The following is a 7322-nucleotide window of genomic DNA, read 5'->3' as shown; positions in this document are numbered from 1 at the left end:
AAATTGGATTAATGATTTATTGGTATTGGCATAAAAACAGATTCTAAATGTTGACCCTTGTGTTTGTACACAACATACAAAGCAAATTAGAATGCAAAGTTCTTTAAAACAATTCAGCCCAAATAATAATTTCCTTTGCTTGCTTCCTGTCAGTTAAAAATGTGTATTTCAAAAGGTGCTTTCAGTATTTAAGTTTAGTCAACATGAACAAATTACCATAGTGTTGCACTTGTTAAATATTATTTACAGTAGTAAAGGAACCTCATATAATCTCACCACTTACATAACACTTTGTGTTCAAGGAGTTGCACAGTAATAGGCAGTAACTTTGCTGAGTTAAAATTCTGGAGGATGCTTGCAGAATTATACTAATAAGAAATGGGGGTGAGGCAGAAATTTTACCTTTTAATTAATTGACAGCGGTTTATGAAACACCCTCCAAAATAATCTCCTGTCAGATGTGTTACCAGGTTACCATTTGGGGTTCTAATTTGGTGCTTAAATATTATGAACCTTTTTACCAAAAGGAGTTGCAAACACTGATGAGTCAGAAGTATCGTTTTGGGGCACAACAGTGAAGTTATGAAGAGAGGTGGTGAGGCAATTGCTGTGGGTATGTTGGAACAGTCACTCTTTTTTTGAGGCAGTGACTTGACAGTGCAGCTGAGCAGCAGGAATGCTGCAGAATAACACTAACAGCTGTGATAACTTCACATGCTCTTAGCTTAAAATTCTGAGCTGTGAACCTCAGTGTCTCTTTAGCCCATAGAATCATAGAATCACCAAGGTTGGAAAAGACCTGAAAGATCATCCAGTCCAACCGTTCACCTATTCCCAGTAGCTCCCACTAAACCATGTCCCTCAACACAACATCCAGCCTTTCCTTGAACACCCCCAGGCTCGGTGACTCCACCACCTCCCTGGGCAGTCCATTCCAGTGCCTGACCACCCTTTCTGAAAAGTAATACTTCCTAATGTCCAGCCTGAATCTCCCCTGCCGTAGCTTGAAGTTTACCTCCAAGGACAGGAAGACCCTTCCAATATTTTATGTAGCCTGTTCTCCTGGATTTTTATTACATTTCTCACAGCTGTTTTTTTTTTTTTTCCTCCCAATACACTCATGAATTGTACTGAAATATTTTTTAATTGTAGCTGACATCTGAATATGTTTAATCATAGCTGCATAGTTCATACGTTGTAAAAATAATGGAACAGAAGTAGTAATTTCCTGTTTGTTAGAAAGAAGAAACCATGTATCTGCTTTGCATATGGTGAGTCCACAGAAGAGATGACAGGAAGGTTTGTTTGTCTTACGCTGTTGGCCCTGATCTGCATTGTGACTGTAGGGAAGGATGAAGTTTTCACCATCCCCACAGTCAGTTTGTTATGCAAAATGTATTTTCTGCCACTCTGTAATTTTAAAACAGCTTTCTGGGAAAGTAGAAAATGTACAGCCTTCAAATCCACTTGCATAGAATGTGCTTTAAAAAGTTCCAGGAGCAAAAGCAAGCAAACCCATTGGCATCCGGAAAGGGAAAGAAAGTTTGACATTTATTGGTACTTATGCCATACTGAACAGCTGACTTCACTACAATGTGTTTTTTTTTTTTTTTTTTTTTTTAAAAAAAAAAAAAAAAGGACACTGGAAAATGTAACTGGTGAGCAGACTCAGCAGCCTGAGGTAGGATACAGCTCCCTCCAACCACGGTATCTGTGCTGCTTCCATCTGACTTTGCTTTATTTCTGGATATGTGTTTTCAAATGAGATTTTTTTTAACTCGATGTTTCTCTGGCCTCTGCACTTTGAGAGGAATAAACATTCTCCTCTATGGTAGTACTGTCTGGTTGCTGGAAGAAACACATGCACGTATGTGATCAGGAGTGACTCCTGTATACACATGGGCCCAGATAACTCCTCAATGTGGATTACTGAAGACCACATGCTTTCTCCATGTACTTGACCATGAGCAGTTTTCAGTTCTAAATATCTGGACACCAATTAAAACAGCAAGAATCTTGTAAAAAGTTCTTTTGTGTAAAGCATTTTTTCCCGTTCTGTGCTGGTAAGCAGAATGTGAGATCTGGTTAAAAACTTGTTTATTTTTCAAAGACTGTCAGGAAAGCCTGGTGTTTTCAGCTCTCAATCATTACAACTTGGACTTACTCTTACTTTAACTCGATCATAATCTTTTGTCAGGAAGCCTTGCTGCTTCTCTTGGAATAGAGCTCCTTGGCAGGTACCTGTAAGCACGGTATTACTGCCCAGGGAATCGTCCAAGGGATATACCAATAGCTCTTTTATACAGCTCCTGTACTGAGTTAACGTTTTCTGATAGAAATGATTTTAGTTACTTTTCCTTATGGAGCTTTTGTTTTCCTCTGAAATACAGTGCAGAATATATAGCGTTAAGCCTGCCAGAAAAATGTGATAACTAATAGTGGTGCTTTTTAGCGGGGGCTGAACAATCCTGTATTAGAACCCTCAGGGGATAATGTTTAAATGGTTGAGGGACATTCTTAAGACAAAGATTGCTTGTCTGAGCTATTCCTTGTGAGAGGTTTTGCTGTCTTGCTTAAATTATGTATGTACTGAATAAAGTTCTTTGCCCTGAAGTAAAAGGAGTTATAAAAATAACGTGTAGCATTGAGTGCTCACATCCAAAAAGGATAGGAACAGGAACAGGGCACAGTACAAACTTAGGGATACTCCATGTGATCTCAGATTTATCCCAAGAGAACTGTAATGCTGAATCTTTAAATCAATTTTAGGCAAATACTATTTTATTAGAAAGCACTACATATATGTAACCAGAATATTTTATTTACATTGGTTTGTATATTTCTGTCAGTCAAATCATTTGAGATACAGAACTGGGACAGCGTACCAAAAAGTGTTATAAAGAATAACGTGATGAGAAGTGTACTGAGTGAAGTATTTCTGATTTTGTGATGTACCTTTGGATTGACTGAAGGGATTTTATTGAGAGCCTGACAAAGACAGACGTTGCCATAAACTTTCATGGGAAATTCTTCCTTCTTTCACCTTTTTCCTAGTCGGAACAGTGAGTGTGTTCTGGCATTTGTTGAACTACTGGTTGTAGTCTGTTCATGTGTAAACATCTCTTCCCCATGATTTGCTCCAACACTCCAGCATCCATTGCTTCAGACAGCCACACCAAAGAACTGTCTCTTCTACTTCTTTCGTGTTGCTTAGATCACCCACTGAAGCCCTTAATATCATTCTCTAAAATATGCCTTTATATATGAAATTACACTTATTACAACTTGACGTCTTTTTAATGTCTCCAGTGTCGCCCACTGGTCAGAATTCACAGTGATCTGAATGAGTCTGAAACCCCACAATATTTTGAGTGACAAATACAGATTTTCATCCCTCCCCCCCTTTTTTTTTCGGAATCAGAGAAGTGGTTTTTAGCACACAAGCAGTCACCCTGCTCATAGGATTATCTTTGAGACATTCTGCTTCTATCCCAAATGACAGCCCTGTCCTTTCTGTTAGTCTCAAAAGAATGTAAAGAGTGGAAAACTACTTTCCTGAGTTCTTTTAAAAACCATCTGAGAGCAAGGCTTAAAGTGACACCCTCAGCCAGTCTGACCTACTTTGAGATTCATAGTCTGGAAAGCCCTCTGGACTTGATGCATTTTTTTCTGTTTCAGGTCAACTTTTGTTGCTGAGAATATGAAAATATGAACAGCTGCTTTATTGTGCAGCCTGTACGTTTTCTATGCTCAGATACCAACCTCAGCACTCACAGTGCTGTGCTTATAGAATTGTATTGCTGATGGTGTGCTGTTTTGCATTAAAAAAAAAAAAAGACGACAAAATCTCAAAAATTGACCTGTATTAAACAGATGGAAGAGGAAAGATATTTTTCAAAGGCAAAAAAGGGCATACTGTCTGAAAACAGAGATAATTTTCAAGGTTGTACTAGCGAAAAGAGTCTTTCAAAGAATTCTTCAGCATTGTTCAAAATAAACAGGAGATGACATCTGATTAGTTCCAGCAGAACTGGAATAACAGCACTTCTGAAGTAAAGGAAAAATCTGTGTGGAGTTGAAGGAAGTAAGGCAAAGACAAGAACATTAAAGGCAGTGAAGCTGAAAGGAAAGAAGACAGTTAATTTGATTGTGCTAGATCTGCAGTGCTCATTCTCCCTTTATCACCTGTACCCCAAAAGTCTCTGAGCACAGATCTGCTAAGAACTTATTAGCCTACCCACTTTGATCTCCTTTTCACAGCTTCTCTTTACCTTCTTTTGGATAGATGCTCTAATAGACTCAAGAAAGAGCACCAGCTATTCATTTTGCCTTTCAAATGAGTGAAAGAATATTTCTTCTTTAATAGTACAACAATGGGCAAAAGAGTCTAAAAAGTCCATAGCAAGGCCTCATTGTAATTCTTAGTGAACTGAATTTGCTGCTGCTGCAAAGAGGAAGGGGTGAAGGCATTACTCAAACAAATGTAAGCTATCCGTCTTCTGTGCTAAAGGGGTGAAGCTGAAAGGCATTCAAGAAAAGGTGCCAGATCTGGAGTCAGACAGTGTCACATAAATGAAAGCCAGAATGCTGGGTAAATCAAACAACTTTTACACACCTTTAAATGACTCTCAAGCCATTCACTAGACTTGTAAAACTGTTATTCTTACTGCCCTGGCTTACCTCACTGTATCAGCAGCCTTTACTATTCTTATTCTTAAGGTGACAGAGCATCTTTCCTTCAGTCCCCTCATCAGTTCTCCCTCTCACCCCATGACTATTTCACACATTCCTGTATGCCATCAGCTCTGCCTTTCTGTCATTTTTGTTCATTCAGCTCCACCTCACCTCCACACCTACTTCCCCCACCAGCTTCTGAGGTTCTTCCTCCTATCCCTCACCTTGTGCCTGAGAGGCTGCACCAAGACATCCTTCTTCTCTTCACATGTTCAGTTTCCAAAAAACTCAGGATGAAGACAGGGGGTTAAGATGACTGAGCAAATCAGTTGCTTTTTAGCCCCCTCCTTCTTCCTTCAGTGGAATTGAACAGGTTCAGGAAACAGTCAAAGGAGTGATTCCTTCAGGGGGACACCTTAACCCTGCCCCTACCCAGCAGCCTGCCCTATGCCTGTGCCAGCTCCATCACCAGCAGGAACCAGGTTGCCCTGAATAAATGAGACGCTTCCTCAAGGTTCAGGAATGAGTCTGGCTACAGAGCTGCTCCTGGTTGTTTTCATGCCATACATAGATGGCCTCCATGGCAAAAACATTCATTCTCACAACACTCTCAAAACCTAGAAAAGCTTTTTCTTTTCAAATGCAGAAGTGAAAAAGAGTAATGAGCAGGAAGACCCTCATGAAAAGGCAACTTTTAACAGCATGACCTTCCTATCCAGGAGAGGAAATCAAGGGAGCTTGTATACACGCACCCTTGAATCATGCTTCTTTGTGGGTGACATGGAAGAACTGTCTCCACTCCAGCAGACAGACTGACTGGGAAGCAGCTCTCCAAGAGGGACCAAGAAGCCTTGGAAGAGAGCAAGTTGGGTTGGCCAACGGTCTCCTCAGCTGTATTAGAGAGAGCACTGCCAGCAGCTCAAGTGAGCTGATAATCCACCTTGGCACTCATGAGCCCGCTCCCACATGATTGCTTCTGGTTTGGAAGTGAAGCATCAGTAAACTGGGGTGAGCTCAAGAGAGAGCCAATATGCCTGGGGCATGTGTCCTGTGAGAGACTGAGAGAAGAGCCTCTGCTTTCCTACAGTTTGGATCCTACCTGCAAAACAAGGTAAGCTCTACTCAAGAGAGAGATTAAAAGCTTTTTCTTGTTCTTGGTGTCTCGCAGTGGTAACTCAGGAGATGCAAACTTTCAAAGTAGTGAAACACTTAGAAAGCTGTTGGATAACTGTGGGTAATAAAGTCACAATTCCTCCCTCCAAGGAGAAAAAAAGGAGGAGGCTATAGGCAACAACAACAACAAGAAGAGAGAGAAGAAATAAATTACAGGAGAAAGGAAATTAAATTGAGGTCACAAGGAGCAGGGCTATCTCTACCACCAAAATCCCAGGATTACTGAAGGGAAAGAGTGATAGATAGTGCCATCATCTGAAGCATTCAAAAACTGACTCAAATGGCCTTAGCAATTCTACAGTGACTTTCGATAGGTATTTCCCTTCCATCTGGAAGTAGCGGTTCTACAGAAAGGGGGGGGAAAAAAGAGATTTATTTTATAGACCGCATTAAAAAATCAATTTCTGAAAAGCTTTAAGTTATTACCATAGATCAGCAATGAAACTGAAAAGCCCCTACATCAACAAAGTCAGTATTTTTCTTCGACTTTTTTTTACAAGATGGTAACAAACAACAGAAACAAATGCTACGGTTTTGCACAACTAAACTTAAAAAAACCCATATGGACTCAAATTATTCTGAAGCTAATGTTCACAACTATTTCTATTAAATCTGAACTGCATCATGCAGTGCAGTGGCTGGAGAAGCAATTTCAGAAAGCTTCAGGAGGGAAAAGCTATATAAATGTAAGGGATGGAGGTTATGAAGTATTAACGTGACGCTAAATTGCTGCATATCATATTTGCAGCGGGCAGTTTACAATCTGTTCATCCTGATGGATTTAGCACAAGGGAGTCTGAAGCCCTAGCTCTGCAATTTCTGTCTCTGCCTACTAATTTATGGTTAGATTATACGCACAAATAACGTGTTAGAGCCGAATGACTTTGGGACCCTGCTCAGCCCAAACAGCTCCATTATGCTCAGAGGAGCAGTAATAAATGGAAAGTAAGGAAAAGTTCCAGGAGATAATGAGTTTGAATGCTAATGACCTAAGCTAATCCAAAAAATAGAAATGCAATTTTTCAAAAAGTACAAAACCCATTTGGCATCTTAATGGCTTATAAAATAAAACAGTAATAATGATTTAGTGGATTTAAGCCAAACGTACGAATTTTCCACGCTTTTTTTCTTTATCCCCTGAGATGTTGCAGAATTTATGAAAGTCTTCCTAGTTTGCTGCAGAAATTAAAATGTACTGCAGAACTCTCTTCTTCTATATGCTGTTGGCCATCTTCCTCAACAGCCAGAAATGATTTTTCTTATGCATCTCAGTCACCTAGAGATTTAAAAAAGCTGAAAACTATACTCATTTCATGAAAACATAGGTTGATTTCTATCTTTTATCAGTATTTCATTCTATGGAGAATATGAATTTCCTCCCAGTTAGAAAAACAAATTATTGCGTGGATTATTTCAGGACCTTATGATTAAGCATAAATCTTGAACAAACAGAAAATAGATGGGAATCCATAATT

This window comes from Tetrao urogallus (assembly GCF_951394365.1).
Source record: "Tetrao urogallus genome assembly, chromosome: 4".
Lineage (NCBI taxonomy): Eukaryota > Metazoa > Chordata > Aves > Galliformes > Phasianidae > Tetrao > Tetrao urogallus.
This window is presented reverse-complemented; position numbering follows the sequence as displayed.